The sequence below is a fragment of the Peromyscus leucopus genome, chromosome 1, assembly GCF_004664715.2.
Source record: "Peromyscus leucopus breed LL Stock chromosome 1, UCI_PerLeu_2.1, whole genome shotgun sequence".
NCBI lineage: Eukaryota > Metazoa > Chordata > Mammalia > Rodentia > Cricetidae > Peromyscus > Peromyscus leucopus.
The window spans coordinates 111647651-111668394 of NC_051063.1; positions in this window are offsets into that span (position 1 = coordinate 111647651).

Here is a 20744-nt window from a genome sequence, read left to right on the forward strand (position 1 = left end):
GGAAAAAGTAATAAAGCAGATTGGATGTTCCCTTGTGCTACTGTGCCCTCTCTAGAAACTATTAAATTCCTGTCACAGACAATCAGACTTAAGTCCATTCACATTCATATGTAAATAGAGTGTAATCGATAAAACTTAAAGCTTAATTATTTATTTATTCAGATTGATTATTTAAGCTTAACAAACAAAGCTAAAGCAAATTTCATTATTTTTACCATGTAATTAATTATTTACACCTAAATTAGGATAAACAAGGTTTAGTTTATCAGCCGGTATTAGAAAACCCCAGTCAGGTCTTGGCTAGCCCTGGATTTGTCTTTCTTCTCTCAGTCCCTGGTTTCTAGACTCTCTTTTTTCCCAGCTACCACCAATCAGTCCTATCCTTCAGGACTCTCTTCTCCCAGGCACAGCTCCAGAATAGAATGTCACCTGTCCAGGAAGCCCAACTCTTTTGAATTTTGAAAACATTTTCCTGAATGTGTTATATTTTTAAGGATTTCCTTCTGGAGTACAATAACTAAGCAAACAGAAATTACCACATTTGTATTTTCCAAGATAGTCACAGCTCTGAGTCCAATTGACTCAAATGCTGACTCCAATATCCTCACTATTTGTATGGAACTGTCTTTATTTCTCAAACCTGAGTGGATCTTTGTCAATGCCTGACAATAGACAATGGCAGAAGTGATGTTATGTACCTTCTAACTTTGAAATAATAGCCTAACATTTTTTCCTTGGCTTCTTAAGACACTTGGTGTCTGAATCTAGCCACTATAATATGAATCATCTCAAATTAGTCCAGGGGCTTGAGTGGGAGAAGACTCAGATAGGCCTGTTCTGGTCAACAGGCTAGATGTTCACATTCTGTGCTCTAAGCCACCATAGCACTTTAAGATTCTTCTCTAGCAGTTAATAAGATATTCTTCTCTCGTTTTTGTCTCCCAACAGATTGGAAAATAATCAGCTTTAGTCTCTAGCTCAATTCCTGTTGAACAATAGCAGATTGATGATTCAACTAAAATGCCTTATTATTTTAAATGTTTATATATTCAATAACTAAATAAAATGTTAACTTTTAGTGCTTAGATTAAGGAAAGCTACCTGTAAAATACCCTATTTGAATTAATTATTGAAAAATGGGGACTGGACTAGAACATTCTTTCTTTAATATATGTTTTTATTAATTCTTTGAGAAGTTTCTGTATGCATACAATATACTTTTACTATATTCACATCCTCACTTGTGCTAACTCCTCTCCTATCTATCCCCTACTTTCACACCTCCTCCCAAATATATGTTCCTGCCTCTCCTCCTCCTTTCTTTCCTTCCTCCCCCATCTCTCATAGCCCACTATTTCCAATTTTGCTGCTCATGGGTTTGAGCTAACATTGGAGCATGGTCATCCTACCAGGGATCACACCATTCAAGAAAACTGACTCTCCCTCCCCAAGAAGCAATCAACTGTCAATAGCCTCTTGATTAGGGAACCCATAGCTGACCTTTCCCCAATCTATGCTGGAATGTTAACTAGCTTGATATTTTACAGGTCTCACATAGGCAACCACAGCTGCTGTGAGTTCATGAGTGAAGCAATCTTGTCACGTCCAGAAGATGCTGTTTCTCTTAGACTGGAACACTCTAAGCAGATAATTCCAAATAAAGGTTCAGAAATAGCAAAATGAGCATTTACGAGGCAGAAAATCATGAAATAGGAACATCAATCTCAAGAGAAATAGTGAAGAATTTGTTAAAACAGGATATGAATAATCGTGTAACTATTTCAAGAATCTTTGAAGTTTTTACTATATTTATTGGACCCTGGGAATTACTGAAAGATTTTAGGAAAGCATGCATGGGTATCATATTTTTTCTAAGTGACATATCAAAAATTTTAATCAATTTTATAGAATAATTTATATATAATTAATCAAATTTTATAAAACATGTGGACATACTGGTCCCACAGTCTTCTAGCTTCCTTTCTGTTTTTTGTTTGTTTATTTGTTTTGTTTGTTTGTTTTGTGTGTGTGTGTGTGTGTGTGTGTATGTGTGAGAGAGAGAGAGAGAGAGAGAGAGAGAGAGAGAGAGAGAGAGAATACTCTGACCAAAATCAACTTAGAGACAAGATTTATTTGACTTTCACTCCTCACATTTCATTAATGAGGTTGGAATTCAAGCAGGAATTTGAACTAGAAACCAAAGAAGAATGCTGTTTTCCGATTTTCATCAGACTTATTATACCAACTAGTCTTTTATGTAACTCAGGACCATCTGCTTGGGGAATAGCGCCACCCATAGTAGGCTGAGCCATTCTATATCAATTAATGGTCAAAACAATCTCCTGTAGACATGTACATATGTCAAAATGATCTGGAAAATACTTTAGTTGAGAGTTCCTTCTAAGGTGATTCTAGGCTGTGTCAAGTTGACCGTTAAAGAAAGCTAACTAGGACAGATACCTAATATTCATACCTTATGTTAGGATTCTTGGTGAAAATGCTGTTCCTGAGTCAGGCAGTGCTGTGCCCTTGACTTTCTCTGAGAACAAGGTGTGTGCTTTGAGGCAGCTGGCATGCCATGACAAGTTTCCCAAGTCACCGTACAATGGAGCTCCAGATGGAATCACTGGCAAGGCCTCCTGTAGCTCTCTCCTGTAAATCTGACATGATGAGAGGATCATTAGCCAGAGAGAAACAGCAGGATTATTAACTTCAGCCGCACCTCAGACAGCACTGTGCAGAGAATCCTTGCCAAATAGCCTGAAGCTGATGTTTTTTTTTACAAGTGCAGGTAGGGACCAGTTCCTATTACTTGTGGATCTAAAGGAAAAGTTAGTATAAATTTTAAAATAGTATAACAGAATTTCAATTAAAAATAGACTTCTGTCCTATGTCAATCCATGTATAACTCATCAAGCATAGTAAATAACTAGGAACCAGACATTTTATAAATAGTCTGACTTAATCCTGTCTTTGTAATCATGAAATATATATCCATTACAGTATTTATTTTAGAAATAGTAAACCTTAAGGTCAAGAACATTTAGTAATAAGCTAAGGTCATATAGCAATAGCTAATTTTAAACACATTCTGATTATAGTTGTTTTTCTCTTCCATCGACCACTTCTCCTGTATAGAATAGTCACCGATATTAGAAGTACAAAAACAAGTAAAATGTCACCCTTGATCTTAAGAGCCTCACAAACAACATGGGAAATAATGTACAAAGGATAATGAACTAAGAGCATAGTGGAAATACTAGCAAAACGCAGGAGAGAAATAAAAATAAATCAATCACGTGAGTTAAGGGAGCCTGAAAAGGCCCTATGAAGAAGGAGGCTCCAGCAGTGCTTTTCACAAATAGACAGGATTTTCACTGACCATAAATAAAGGACAAAAAACATTCCCACCAGGGGAATTCCTAGCAGAGTCTGAGCTTTCAGACAGACAAGTCCAACAAAGTTTCTGAATCACTTAAATACTGGAATTATTAACACATGAATGAAATATTGAAATAAAACTAAGAAAGGGAGCCACTCATTATCATGGAATAGACAGGCAAAACTCAAAGCAAAACTAGAAAACACAACAAGTTATCCTTGAAAAGCTTAGAGAAAATACCTTGATAAGTCTCCTTTGTCCCGGCAATATAAAAATTATAAAAATCTCTTAATACAATTAGGGGAAAAAAGGATCTGGGGGGAAAATCTATCTTTTAATTGCATATAGAAAATAAATCTAAATAAATTCAGTATTCTTTCTTGATTAAAATACTCAATAAATTGAAGAAAATTTCTTTAAACTGAACAACAAATTTGAAAAACCTGAAAAGAGCATAATGAGTGATGTAAATTAAAATGGAGACTAGTAAGCTGCATATATATGGGGGGGCACAAAAAATATCTTTAATGCTGCCCCCGACTTCCCTTCTGGACCAGAGAGACTTCCGGTCCAGATAAGAGCTTCCATTTGCCCCGGAGTTCCCATTTGGACAAGAGAACTCCCATCTGGACAAGAGAGAGAGATTTTCCGAATCTGTCAGCTCTTTCTGAAACAAGTACACTGATAAGACCAAGAAGGAACCACAAGGAGATGGGCAGACGTCAAGGCAGAAGTACATACAACAAAATGAAGAGCAATACAACATCACCAGAACGTAGCCCGCCTCCAACATCTAGACCTGAACATCAAAAATTGGAAGAAGCAGAAGAAAGTAGCCTTATGAGTAACATCATGAAGAAGGTAGAAGCTTGTGTAGAGGAAAAGACAAGAAAATTGGAAGAACGTTGTAAACAACTAGAGGAAAGGGCAAACAAATTAGAAGAAAACAATAAAGTCCTGCAAGAAAGCAATAAAGTCCTGGAAGAAAACAATAAGTCCTAGAAGAAAACAATAAAGTACTGAAAGAAAACAATAAAGTACTAGAAGAAAACAATAAAGTACTGAAAGAAAATCATGAAAAAGCAATGAAACAAACAAAGGAAACAGTCCAAGACCTGAAAAGGGAAATTGAAAAAATAAAGAAGACACAAACAGAGGGAATGCTGGAAATAGAAAACCTGAGTAAAAGATCTGGAACTTCAGATGCAAGTATAACCAACAGAATGCAAGAGATGGAAGAGAAGATCTCTGGCATTGAAGATACAGTAGAAGAAATAGTTTCTTCAGTCGAAGGAAACACTAAAGCCAACAAAGTCATGAACCAAAATGTCCAAGAAATTTGGGACACCATGAAAAGACCAAACCTGCAAATTATAGGGATAGAAGAAGGTGAAGAATACCAACTCAAAGGCACAGAAAATATATTCAACAAAATTATAGAAGAAAACTTTCCCAACTTAAAGAAGGAAATGCCTATGAAGATACAAGAAGTCTATAGAACACCAAACAGACTAGACCCCCCAAAAAAGTCCCCTCGACACATAATAATTAAACAACTAAATGTACAGAATAAAGAAAGAATATTATGAGCAGCTAAGGAAAAAGGCCAAGTGACCTATAAAGGTAAACCCATCAGAATAACACCTGATTTCTCAATGGAGACTTTGAAAGCCAGAAGGACCTGGTCAGATGTAATGCAGACACTAAGAGACCATGGATGTCAGCCCAGACTAATATACCCAGCAAAACTTTCAATCATCATAGACGGAAGGAACAAGACATTTGAGGACAAAGCCAGATTTAAACAATACCTTTCCACAAACCCAGCCCTACAGAAAGCACTAGAAGGAAAATTCCAAACGAAGGAAGTCAGATACACACTCGAAAACACAGGCAATAGATAAAGCCACAACAGCAAACCCCAAAGAAGAGAAGTACACACACTACCACCAAAAATAACAGGGATGAACAATCACTGGTTGTTAATATCCCTTAATATCAACGGACTTAATTCACCTATAAAAAAACATAGACTTACAGAATAGATACGAAAGCAGGACCCATCTTTCTGCTGCATACAAGAAACACATCTCAAATTCAAAGACAGATACTACCAAAGAATAAAAGGCTGGGAAAAGACTTTTTAATCAAATGGTCTTAAGAAACAAGCGGGTGTAGCCATCCTTATATCCAACAAAATAGACTTCAAACTAAAATCAATCAAAAGAGATCAAGAAGGGCATTACATCCTCATCACAGGAATGATCCACCAAGATGAAGTTTCAATTCTGAACATTTATGCCCCAAACACAAGGGTACCCACATATGTAAAAGAAACATTACTAAAGCTTAAACCACATATAAAACCCCACACATTAATAGTGGGAGATCTCAACACCCCACTTTCACCACTGGGCAGATCTCCCAAATCGAAACTTAACAGAGAATAAAGGACTTAACTGATGTCATGACCCAATTGGACCTAATAGATATCTACAGAACATTCCATCCTAACAAGAAAGAATATACCTTCTTCTCAGCACCTCATGGAACTTTCTCTAAAATCGACCACGTACTTGGCCACAAAGCAAATCTCAACAGATACAAAACAATTAGAATAACCTCCTGTGTTCTATCAGACCACCATGGTTTAAAGTTAGATTTCAACAACAACTAAAACTACAGAAAACCTACAATCTCATGGAAACTGAATAATGCTCAACTGAATCACCAATGGGTTAAGGAAGAAATAAAGAAAGAAATTAAAGACTTCCTAGAGATCAATGAAAATGAAGACACCACATACCCAAACTTATGGGACACTATGAAAGCAGTGCTAAGAGGGAAATTCATAGCACTAAATGCCCACATAAAGAAGTTGGAGAAATCCCACACTAGTGACTTAACAGCACACCTGAAAGCTCTAGAACAAGAAGAAGCAAAGTCTCCCAGGAAGAATAGACGCTAGGAAATTATCAAAGTGAGAGGTGAAATTAATAAATTAGAAACTAAGAGAATAATACAAAAAATTAATGAAACAAATAGTTGGTTCTTTGAGAAAATCAACAAGATAGACAAGCGCTTATCCAAACTAACCAAAAGACAGAGAGAGAAAATCTAAATCAACAAAATCAGAAATGAAAAGGGGGACATAACAACAGACATTGAGGAAATCCAGAGAATTATAAGGTCATATTTCAAAAACCTCTACTCCACAAAACTGGAAAACCTAAAAGAAATGGACATTTTTCTGGATAGGTACCACATACCTAAGTTAAATCAAGACCAGATAAACTATTTAAATAGTCCAATAACCCCTAAGAAAATAGAAACAGTCATTAAAAGTCTCCCAACCAAAAAAAGCCCAGGACCAGATGGTTTCAGCGCAGAATTCTACCAGATCTTCAAAGAAGAGTTAATACCAATACTCTCTAAATTGTTCTACATAATAGAAACAGAAGGAACATTACCAAACTCCTTCTATGAGGCTACAATTACCCTGATTCCTAAACCAAACAAGGATGTAACAAAGAAAGAGAACTACAGACCGATCTCCCTCATGAACATTGATGCAAAAATACTCAATAAAATACTGGCAAACAGACTCCAAGAACACATCAGAACAATGATCCACCATGATCAAGTAGGTTTCATCCCAGGGATGCAAGGGTGGTTCAACATATGAAAGTCCATCAATGTAATACACCATATAAACAAACTGGAAGAAAAAAACCACATGATCATCTCACTAGATGCGGAAAAGGCATTTGACAAAATCCAACACCCCTTCATGATAAAAGTCTTGGAGCAATCAGGAATACAGGGAACATACATAAACATAATAAAGGTAATTTACAACAAGCCAACAGCCAACATCAAATTAAATGGAGAGAAAGTCAAAGCAATTCCACTAAAATCAGGAACGAGGCAAGGCTGTTCACTCTCGCCATACTTATTCAATATAGTACTTGAAGTTCTAGCCAGAGCAATAAGACAACATAAGGAGATTAAGGGGATACAAATTGGAAAGGAAGAAGTCAAGCTTTCCCTATTTGCAGATGACATGATAGTATACTTGAGTGACCCCAAAGATTCCACCCAGGAATTGATAAAGCTTATAAACACCTTCAGCAATATAGCAGAATACAAGATCAACTCAAAAAAATCAGTAGCGCTCCTATATACAATGGACAAAGAAGCTGAGAAGGCAATTAGAGATACATCACCCTTTACAATAGCCACAAATGACATAAAATACCTTGGGGTAACACTAACCAAGCAAGTGAAGGACCTATATGACAAGAACTTTAAGTCCCTGAAAAAAGAAATTGAAGATCTCAGAAAATGGAAAGATCTCCCATGCTCATGGATAGGCAGGGTTAACATAGTAAAAATGGCAATCTTACCAAAAGCAATCTACAGATTCAATGCAATCCCCATCAAAATACCAACACAATTCTTCACAGACCTGGAAAGAATAAAATAATACTCAACTTCATATGGAAAAACAAAAAACCCAGGATAGCCAAAAGAATCCTGTACAATAAAACAACCTCTGGAGGCATCACAATCCCTAACTTCAAGCTCTACTATAGAGCTACAGTAATAAAAACAGCTTGGTATTGGCATAAAAACTGACATGTGGACCAATGGAATTGAATTGAAGACCCTGACATTAACCCACACACCTATGGACATATAATTTTTGACAAAGAAGCCAAAAGTGTACAATGGAAAAAAGAAAGCATCTTCAACAAATGGTGCTGGCATAACTGGATATCAACGTGTAGAAGGCTGCAAATAGATCCATATCTGTCACCTTGCACAAAACTTAAGTCCAAGTGGATCAAGGACCTCAACATAAATCCAGCTACTCTGAACCTGCTATAAGAGAAAGTAGGAAGTAGTCTTGAACGCATTGGCATAGGAGATCACTTCCTAAATATAACACCAGTAGCACAGACACTGAGACAATCAATCAATGGGACCTCTTGAAACTGAGAAGCTTTTGTAGAGCAAAGGATATGGTCAACAAGGCAAAGTGACACCCTACAGAATGGGAAAAGATCTTCGCCAACCCCACATGTGACAGAGGACTGATATCCAGAATATATAAGGAACTCAAGAAATTAGACATCAAAACGACCAACAGTCCAATTGAGAAATGGGCTTTAGAACTAAACAGAGAATTCTCAACAGAGGAAACTCAAATGGCTGAAAGACATTTAAGGAATTGCTCAACATCCCTAATCATCAGGGAAATGCAAATCAAAACAACTCTGAGATACCACCTTACGCCTGTCAGAATGGCTAAGATCAAAAACACTGAAGACACTTTATGCTGGAGAGGATGTGGAACTAGGGGAACTCTCCTCCACTGCTGGTGGAATGCAAGCTTGTACAACCACTTTGGAAATCAATATGGCACTTTCTTAGAAAATTGGGAATCAATCTCCCCCAAGATCCAGCTATACCACTCCTGGGCATATACCCAAGAAATGCTCAATCATACCACAAGAGCACTTGCTCAGCTATGTTCATATCAGCATTGTTTGTAATAGCCAAAACCTGGAAACAACCTAGATGCCCTTCAACTGAAGAATGGATAAATAAATTGTGGCACATATACACAATGGAATACTACTCAGCAGAGAAAAACAATGATATCATACTGTTTGCAGGCAAATGGATGGATCTAGAAAAAATCATCCTGAGTGAGGTAACCCAGACTCAGAAAGACAAATATGGTATGAGTTGGCTGTTTGAATCCTGCGACTTATGCAGGGATGCTTGGCTCGGTCTGGGAAGGGGGGACTGGACCTGCCTGGACTGAGTCTATCAGGTCGATCCCGGTCCTCAGGGGAGACCTTGATCTGGAGGAGGTGGGAATGGGGGGTGGGCTGGGGGAGGGGGGGGAGAGTATGGGAATCTGTGGCTATTATGTGGAACTGAATGGTGTTGTAAAATAAAAAATAAATAGATTAATTAATTAATTTAAAAAAACTGTAAGTTATTTACAACTGCTCCTGCTCTTGAACTCTTCTTACAGGTTTGATGTTACACTGGAATCATTTCCCTTCAGCCCAAAGAATACCTTTTGTTTTTTTATTCAATACATGTCTGGTGGCAATTAATTATTTTATCCTATCCTAGAATTACCTATATCCACTCCCATCCCCAACCCCCATTTTCAGATAAGGATTTGACTAGACACTGATATTTTAGGCATGGAAGGAATTCTATTGTCTGTGCTCTGTGATGTTTGTGATGACATGTATTTGCTCCCAACACCTTATGGATGGTGTCCTATTGTCTGTGGTCTATGATGTTTATGATGAAAAGCCAGCAATAACTTCATCATTGTTCCCTTGATTGCAATATGTCTTTTTACTCTGGCTGCTTTCAAATTTTATCTGTATGGATGATTTTCAATAGTTTTATGATGTCCTAGGCATAGTTTGATCCTTTTTAACAAATTTAGGAAAATTTGATCACTATTAATTCATTCTGTGTGCATTAGATTGAATTAAGCAATATCTAAATTATTTTCTGTATATGAAATTTATTACAGTTACCCAAAACATCTTGCTGTGTGGAGTGTTAAGTGGCTCATAAATAAAGCTGAAATGCCAAAATTAAATATATATATATATATATCTTTAACAAAATAAAGAAGAGATCATGAACTTGAGATGGGATCATGGGACAGCTAAGAGCAGGGAGGGAGGGACAGGAGTGACTTAGATACAGAACTTATATATGAAATTCACAAAAGTATTAAATTAAGGAGAAAAAAGAGAAACATTAGAAATAAAGAAGTCCTAAATAGACAAAGCCAACGAAGCATCATAAACAACCTACATTTTCCTTAAATTGCTAATATATGTAGCAATTTAAGTTGCAACAACTAATTCCTTATAAATGACCATTAGAACAAAACAGAACTTAAGATCCTCCAGTCAAAAACATCCAACAAAGTTATAACTATGTAAGCGGACACTCTCCCCTGGGATAAACTGGATATATGTCTTTACTTTTCTGCTTCTTCTGGATTGGAGCCTCTTCCTCATAGCTCTTCAGTGAACACCCAAACCATACCAGTTTGGCCCTTCCCTATTCATGAATGATGGTTTACTTCAAGAAACACTCAAAACCTTATTTTGCCGCTGATTACTTTTTGACACAGTTATAATGTTAACCATGGGCCCTTTAAAAATCAAAGATACTATAGGAGCAGCCATTATTGCTGCTTCTCTTTTTTTATTGCACTTGAAGTATAACTAAGCATACCAAAACAAGAGGAAATGTGTAAAAAAATATACAAAAAGAACTAAAGCAGATAAAGGGGCTATCATACTTTGTGGTGGAAATGATGATCTATTTCAAAAACCCAAAAGAATTTTCTGACAGATTAGCAGTACAAATATTCTCAAATTCAAGAAAAATAAAACTACATTAAACTCTGTTAATTAAAACCAATGTTATATAGTCAATTTTCTCCAAAATTAAAATGTCAAATTTCAATCAAATCTCAATGGGCTTTGCATGTGATTTGACAATCTAATTCTAAAACAGATTTGGAAGAGGAAAGGCAAAGAATAATTATTCAGGAATATGATGTAGAAATATGTGCAATGAAGTTAACGTTGCAGATCAGTGGGGAGAACATAGGGAAGGATTTCTTAAAGAAGAAACAAGCTATGAATCTATAGGAAAGTGCCAGTTAATCTGATTGCTTTATAATATAGTTAAAAAAATTTTCATTAAAAAATGTGAAAAGAATCAAAATATAAGTCATCAACTAAAAGGGGCTTCCTTCTCCTCAACATTGATAGATAGGTACAACTCTTCTTGAAAGTTCAACTGCCTGCCTGAAACATAATGGTGAAAGGTTTGTCCATACTAGCACCTTGTCACCAGGGCTATTGTCAACTCTAAAAAAATGGATATTGTTACTATCAATGATGCTTTCATTGATCTCAGCTTCATGGTTTTCACGTTCCATTGTGATTCCATCCATGGAAATGGCAATTTTCATGCACAGTTAAGCCTAAGAACAGGAGGTTTGTCACCACAAGGAAATCCATCTTCACCTTCCAAGAGCAGAAGCCCACCAAGTTCAAGTAGGGTGGTGGTGGTGCCAGTCGAGTTATGGATTATACATAGTGCAGTTTTAATCAACCTTCCTGATGCTGCGACCCTTTTACAGTTCCTCATGTTGTGATGACCCCAACCACAAAATTATATCATTGCTACTTCATAACTGTAACTTTGCTACTGTTATAAATTGTAATAGAAATATCTGATATTCAATCCTAAAGGGGTCATGACCCACAAGTTGAGAACTGCTGTCTTAGTGATTTCACCAGTCACTTCAATGGCAAAAGCTAAAGGGGCATCATTTCTGCCCCTTCTGCTGATGCTCCCCCTGTTTTGATGGGCACGAATCATGAGAAGAACTTCATCCCATTCAACATCATAATAATACCCTCTGCACCAACTTCTTCACCTCCCTTTCAAAGGTCATCCATGATAACTTTAGTATTGTGGAGGGAATCGTGAACAGTCTATATTACCATTTTTAGCAAGAAGACTGTGGATGGCCTGTTTAGGAAACTGTGACACTACAGTTACATGATATCTAACATCATTTCTGCATCTACTGGCACTGCCAAGCTAGTGACAAAAATAATCCCAGATCTGAATAGGAAATTCATTGGCATGTCCTTCCATGTTCCTACTCTTAATGTGTCCATGTGTATCTGAAATACTGTTAGGAGAAAGCATCCAAATATAACAACATCAAGAAAGTGGTAAACCAGGTATCAGAGCCCCTCAAAGGCACTCTGTGCCAGGCCGTTTCCTGTAACTTAAGAACACTCACTTTTCCACCTTTGATTCAGGGGCTGCTGTTGCCCTTAACAAGCACTTTGTCAAGCTTACTTTCTGTTATAACAACAAATTTGACTATAGCATCAGGGAGCTGGACCTCATTGTCCTTATGATCTTCAAGGAGTAAGAAGCCATAGACCACCCACTCCAGCAAAAACATGAAAAGAAGAGAAAGATCTTCAGCTACTGAGGAGTTCCTGCCCCAACCTATCTCCCAACAAACTGAGCATCTCTCCTCATTTTAAATCCCAGACCCACAGAAGAAGAGGAGGGGCTTGAGGGAGCCCCACTTTCTCACTTACTGTTAATAAAGCTCATTGAACCCAGCCACTTTCAAAAGGCTAGAATAAAATAATTATTCTTTAAAACTTAAATGGAATGTATTCTTTTGAACCACATAAAACTGGTATTCTAGCTGGACGGTGGTGGCACATGCCTTTAATCCCAGCGCTTGGGAGGCAGAGGCAGGCGGATCTCTGTGAGTTCAAGGCCAGCCTGGTCTCCAAAGCGAGTTCCAGAAAAGGCACAAAGCTACACAGAGAAACCCTGTCTCAGGAAAAAAAAAAAAAAAAAAAAACTCACACAGTATTCTTACAGGCCAAGAAATGAACAACTGTTGTCAATCATTTAGTTAACCTGATCTAATTAATTCCTATGAACCATTAAGAGAAAAGTAAGCAGAACCATAAAAAAATGAGCAACTAACATAAGCCAGCATTTAATAAAAGTGGAAGCAGCTGTCCAACAACAGCTCAATAGACAATAAACATTAAGATTAAGGAAAATGGAAATTAAACTCAGAATGATATGCAATTTCACATCTATTAGCTTGGCAGGAATTATGAATTCTGACAGTGCTAAGAAAGCCACAGTGGTCCACGTGCTGCTAGAAATCTAGAGCAAAGAGACTTCCTAGTCAGTGTTCCTACTCCACCTTGGGGTTGACCACCCTCAATGTTTCTTGACTTCTGAATCCTATCCAGCCCCAGGATAATAACAGTGGAAGACAGTCCTGGATGCTGCATTTGGAAGCTGGGCTCCTGCAGCTTCTATAGTGATTTGATTTGTTCAGCGGTAATAAGAACAGAAATAAGACTACTGAACTCTGGTTTAAATAGAATCCTGTACCTAAAGGAGGTAGTTTTTAGCAGGAGAATGCACCAAAAGCAGCTGTGGAGGACTATACATATTTCATAATCCCATCATTAGAATTTCTGATATAGGAGGTGTGTGATAGAAAATTTACATTTCTGACAAGCCCGTGGGACATCCTTGATAGATCACAGTCCCTGTAGCAGTCCTCCTCGCTCTCCCAGACTTTGGGTCACACTCTGCAACAGTCTCAGCCCCTGGACAGAGAGCTGATAATAAAGCTTACTCTGCTATGCCCTTGCACTCTCCTCTTTTCCTTCCAGCCATGAGCAAGTGCAAGACATCTTTGAATTAAAATTTACTCTTATCTAGTGCCTTCCTGCTTTGTGACTCCTCCCACACAGACTAGACTAAGCTGGGTCATGTGGGATGGAGCTTGCTCCCCTCTCCAGCATATAAGAGTCAGTAACTATCTTCATCCTATGGAATCGAAGGCTTTCTCTCTCTCTCTCCCTCCAAGATCCCATGATGTTGTCTCCGGTATGATACTAATAACTCTTCTAATATTCTTAGAACTGAATGGTTTGTGTCATCACGGCTCCTCATGGTTGCTTGTGGCCATGGTGCTTTATCTTTCCTGACAGTCCATGCTAAAGGATGTTTTTCTTCAAGATTCCCACCATATTGTCCAGGATGGCTCTCTGTCCCAATGTTCTCCCATTTCAATATACAACCATGGCTGCTTGTGGTTATGGTGCTAGCTATTCTAATGCAGTTTATCTGAAAGGTCATCATCACAGCCTCCTTTTCTGCCTCCCCATCCCTCTTCCTAAGAGTTCTAGTGCTGCTGGTCTCAAGACCACATTTTAAAAGTTCTTTCTTCTAAGAGTACATTTTTATCTATTGTAGGCTGAGAAGAAAAGAGTGATGTAGTGGAAAGAAACTTGATATACAGTTAAATGGATTACTTCTGTCAATATTCACATCTTGAGAGCTAAAATATAGAATCACTCCAAATGTCCAACAAAATTCACTCAGATGTTACTTACACATGCATATACACCCACAGAAAAAGACACAAAGATATATTGGGATACAATTCAGCACTTAAAAAAATGAAGAAATACTTTCACTTTCAGCATAAATGAACCTAAGAAATATTGTGATAAGTAAAATAAGCCAGGTGCAGAATTTAAACTCCACATGATCTTACCCACACATATGTGGACTCCAAAATAATATGAGCTCAAAGAAATAGAGAGCAGAATGACAGTGACTTGGGAGTAGGAACAAAGGTTAAGTTAGGAGAGGTGATGGTCAAAAAGAATATAAAATTTCACAAAGAAGGAATAGTTTCCAGACACCCACTGTACAAAAGTTTAAAATACTAAAGATAAAGATAGAAGAACATACTATAAGGTAGAAAGGCTCCCCATGTCTGCAGATTTACATCATTAATACTGTAGAGATTGGTACATTGATGAAATCAGTCTACAGAATCAGTACAATACCTATCAAAATCCTAATGGCCTTCTTCATAGAGCTAGCAAAACAATTCATATAGGAGCAGTAAAGAGCTCAAATAGCCAAAGCAATGCTAAGCAGAAAGAGCAATGCTAAGGGTATCACAAGACCATAGGAGAAAAGACAACATGATGCTAGCACAAGACAGGCACACAGGAAAGGGAATACAATAGGGAACCCAGAAGTAAATCTGCATAGATCCAGGCATCTAATTCAACAGAAATGCAAAAATACAACGTGAGAAAATATAGCCTCTCTAGCAAAAGGTGTTGGAAAAACTGGAATGAAACTTGGATTGGTTTGAGTAAGAATGGCCCCCATAGGCTCATATATTTAGATACTTAGTCACCAGGTAGTTGAATTCTTTGAAAGGATTAGAGAGATTAGGAGCTGCGGCCTTGTTGGAGGAAGTGTGGTACTAGAAGTTGGATTTTAAGGTTTCAAAGGGCCAATGCTAGGCCCAGTGTCTCTCTGGCCTAGAGATCAGGATATAGGTCTTGGCTAATTCTCTAGCACCACACTTGCCTGCCACTGTGCTCCCTGCCATGATGATAATGATAATGGACTAAGCTCCTGAAACTGTAAGCAATCCCTTAATTAAATGCTTTCCTTTATAAGGGTTGCCTTGGTCATGGTGTCTCCTCACTTCAACAGGACAATGATTGGGAACTGGATCCATGTTTCTCACATTTTTAAAAGTTAAGTCAAAATAAATTAAAGATCTTAAAATCAGACTTGAAACTTTGAAACTTCAAGAGAAAAGCATTTCAGTATATAGGTATAGGTGAAGACTTTCTGAATAGGACTCCAATGCCTCAAGAACTGACAAACAGATAATATAAAATTAAAAACTTGCCCAGCAAAAAATAATAAAAAAGAAGAATCAATCAACAGAATAAAGAAGCAGCTAAAAAATGGGAGAAAACCACTGCCAGATATTCATTCATCCAAGAAGGGATTAGTATCCAAAATATATGAAGGACTTGAGAAATTAAAACCAGAAGAATAAGTAAGCCCTAGTATTTGGGGGGCTGAGCAGGAATCTCACAAGTTTGAGGCCAGCCTCAGCTATATACCAAATTCCAGGCCAGCTTGAGTTATATAGCAAGATTGGTCTAAAATAAAATCATAATAATATAATCAATAAGTGCAAAAATAAACTGATCAGAGTTTTTGAGGGAATTATAAATGACAAATAAATAGATTAAAAACTGATAAACATATAAGAAATGAAAATCAAAACTATATGAGAAACCATTTCATTCAAGTTGTAATGACTATAATCAGGAAATCAACAAAGCTGGAAAAGAGATGTGGGGAAGGACCCTTATATAATTCTGATGAAATGCTAATTAGAGAAGCCATGATACATGTTGAAGTCAGTATGAAAGTTCTTTAAAGACCTAAGAATACAATTCCTATGTAATCCTTTGTTATACTGCTCCTAGAAACACATCTAAAGGAATCAGCCAACACACAATAGATAAACCTGTGAATTCATGTCCACTGGAGTCACAACAAAGTTCTAGAATTAACTGAGAAACCCATCAACAGACAAACACACCATGACCTGCTTTAGGATTGTCCTGACTGGAGTGACAGGGAATGAAGAAAAAACATACAAAGGACACATATACAGAAAATGCTAAGTGGGGAATGTGCTATGTACCCTGTTGACACACAGCAGCCTGGAAACTTAGAGTGTTTTCTATTGTTGGGCAAGGAGGAGGCAAGTTAGGTAGTCTCCCTAGGAGGTCTCTGAAGCAGAGCAGTTAAAAGTTGCTGTCAACTAGGAGGAGGAAGCTGTGATTTACACTTTCAGAATGCACAGGTTTTTAGCTAAAAGTGGAATTTGTGACATCCATACTTGGACCAGAGGAAGTCTTTGTCATGCTTCTGAGCCTCACTTAGGAATGGTTCTGCCACTCCTGTGGGCCCAAGAAATTGGAATCCTTTATATGCCATGCTCATAATAACAGCTACACAGGACTTCATCCCCTACTCACATGAATAGATAAAGAAAATGTATATGCATGCAACATAATATTCTTCATATACAAAGAAGAAATTATATCATGTGAAGGGAAATGACTGGCCATCATACTACCTGAAGTATGTCAGACTCAGACAGGTGTCATATATTTTCTCTCATATTTAGCTATGAAAGCAGAAGGGAGACTATTTGAAGGGAAGGGTAGACCTGTGGTAGAGGTAGATGAATATAGAGGGTGATATGAGGGGGAATAACAGAAATACATTAGATACTATTAAAAGTTCCATAATGCTGTGTATCATTTTGTACAAATAATATTCACTAATAAAATAATGATAGTTTCTAAAATAATAGAAAAATACACACATTAGACATTAAGATCCAGATTTTGCAAAAAAGTAATCTAAGGATCTTAGAAGGTTTACTTTCTAATACCCTACAGATAACCCACAAGAGAGGAGATAGAGCATGATTCTATCTGATTATAACCCCAATACTCTGCACCCAATGCTCTGTGAGTTTCAGTGAAACATATCAGCCCTGCAATTGGTATCCTTGATACAGGAAGATCACTGTTGCCTGCTATAAGGAAATATGTAGTCATTTTCTACTATCCTAATGAAAACTAAGGAATACTCCACATAGAATTTTTTCTAGTTTTAAAGAGCACATGAATATACAATTATGTTTTATCAAGCTATATACCTACTGAGTACAATTTATTTCAGTATGTGTTAACTTAGCAAATATTTATGCTATCCTTATACAATTTCAGAACAAAAGGTCTCAACATTGCAAAAACAATAATCTATAGAATGGACCTAATATCTTTACCTAGTGCTTCTCTGGACTCTGATCATATCAGAAAGTTAAAACAAACAAGCAAACAAAACTATATATAGCTGAAGGAGAAAGAAAAACTGTCCACAATACAAAAAGTCTAAAAGAATCCATGTGTACCAAGCCATCCCCACAGAGAATACTGGATGCACTATTTTAAACTGAAGAGAGGAATAAGCATAACCCATGGACCCTAAGAAGAAAACAAATGAAGTTATAATTACTGAAAAATGAAGTATGACTAAAAACACAAGCAGCACACAAGCAACAAAGTGACTATAATTTGTAGTTTGTTTTTTCTTTAACTCTTTGGCTCATTATTCTTTGGGAGGCCTGCCACCCAGCTCCCAAATAAATATGCATAGAGACTTATTATTACTTATAAATGCCTGGCCTTACCTTGGCTTGTTTCTAACCAGCTTTTCTTAACTTAAATTATCCCACCTATCTTTTTCCTCTGGGCTTTTACCTTTCTCTATTTTTTATGCCTTTCTTTACTTCTTTGTCCATGGCTAAAGGTGGCTGGCTGGCCCCTGGTGTCTTCCTCTCATTCTCCTTTTCTTGTTCCTTGATATTTCTCAGATTTCTCCTCCCATTTATTCTCTCTGCCTGCCAGCCCTGCCTATCCTTTCCTGCCAAGCTATTGGCCATTCAGCTCTTCAGTAAACCAATCAGGTGTTTTACACAGGCAAAGTAACACGGCTTCACAGAGTTAAACAAATAATGTTCCACAGCCTAAACAAATATAACACATCTTAAAATAATATTCCACAACAGTAATTGACACATATCTTTCAATAATACCTATAAATATTAGTGGACTCAACTCTCCAATTAAGAGACACAGGTTTATTGAATGGATTAAGAAACAAAATCTGTTGTGTACAAAAAAACTCAGCTTTAAAGATAGGTACCACCTTAAAGAGAATAGATAGAATTATTCCAAACAAATGCAAGCAAGAAAACAGGCATTACTTTCCTAATAACTGACAAAAATAGACTTCAAATAAAAACTAATCAGAAGAGATAAGGAAGGACTTCATTCTAAGTGATTGAACAATTAAACAAAAAGATGTTATAACCTTAAACATGTATACACCAAACTCTGATGCACCCAATTTTATAAAAAGTATTCTACTGGAGTTAAAGAACAAATATTAACAACAACTCAATAATAGGTAATCCGAATACCCCACTTTCTCCAATATACAAGTCACCTGAACAGGAAAACAAACATAGAAACATCAGAATTAAGTGGCATTGTGCATCAAATAGACCTAGCAGAAATCTACAGAATATTCCACCCAAACACCAAAGTATATACATTCTTTTCAGTGACCCATGGAAGCTTCTCTAAAATAGGCTACATCCTGAACCAACTCTTGCTCTTTTTTTCCTGTTTTTCAACCATGGGTTTCTCTGTGTAGTCCTGGCTTTCCTGGGATTCACTCTGTAGACCAGGCTGGCCTCGAACTCATTCAGATCTTCCTGCTGCTGCCTCCCTAATGCTAGTATTAAAGGCATGCACCACTACTTCCTGGCCATAGCTCTTGCTCTTACTGTCTAATGTTTCTGTGACAAGAGACATAGAATTATAAGGAATGACTTTATACCATTTCCACAGATTCTTCATTAAATTAAATAATATCAGGAATATTTGAAGTTGGAGCTAAGTACCGAAGCTCTTGAAGAGGTCTTGTATTACTATAATAAGATTATCACTATGTAGGATGAATGTTTCTCAGGTCCCACCAAGCCCCTGCAGTCCCGTGGCCCGCTTATAAAATTATCACTCAGAAGCTTACATTAATTATAACTGCTTGGCCATTAGCTCAGGCTTATACTGACCAGCTCTTACACTTAATTTAGTCCATAATTCTTATTTATGTTTAGCCATGTGGCTTGGTACCTTTATCAGTTCTGCCTTGTCATCTTGCTTCCTCTGTGTCTGGCTGGCAACTCCACACTCAGCCCTTCCTCTTCCCAGAATTCTCCTCATCCACTCACCCCACCTATACTTCTTGCCTGGCTACTGGCCAATCAGTATTTTATTTATCAACCAATCAGAGCAACACATATTCACAGCATACAGAAAGACATCCCATAGCATCAGTACAGTGTTTTGAAATCATCATTTCTCAGCAGGCATGGAAGTAAACACATTTATTACTATTCAAGCTTCAGGTCAACGTTGCTTCTCTGTAACTCTACAAAGATATAAGAACTAAAAAGCTTACATGAGTTTACAGGACCAGCATAAACAGCTCTCTACTCCTTTATACTCTTCATAGGAAAAAAATGTGCCAGCTAGATAACCCAGTAAATCAAGGCACTTGCCACACAAACCTGATGACCACAGTCTGATACCTAGGAGCCACAGTGGAAGAAAGGAACTAAGGCAAGTTGTCCTCTGATCTCCCACTTGTGCAGCATGGGACCTGCAAACATATGCAAGTGGGCATGTACACACACACATAAACTTACACATAAATAACAATAATAATAAAGTTCTTTAAAAAAATAAAACAATACTACTTTACCCAGATGGAGAAACTCTAGATTTACAATCAATCACAAAACAGCAAACTGCTGAGCATAATTACTCTAGCATGTCACAGGCATTCAAGTACAAAAGCTGAGGTAATTTCCCAGTATTTTTACTGCACTATACTTTCAGAGTTCTCATATGCTGTCCAATGTAAGCCATGCTTTCTTGCGACTGCTTTGGAGGATGGAGGTAAAATTACAACATAAATATTCACCTGTGGTGGTATTGTGTTCCCCAAAATATTGTGTACTCTAATAAATTTATCTGGGGTCAGAGAACAGACAGCCACTAGATACAAAGGCTAGAAAATGGTGGCACTCACACCTTTAATCCTAGCATTCCAGAGATAGAAATCCCTCTGGATCTCTGTGAGTTCAAGGCCACATTGGAAATAGCCAAGCATGGTGACACACGCCTTTAATCCCAGAAAGCCAGCCTTTAATCCCAGGGAGTGGTGGTAGAAAGCAGGAAGA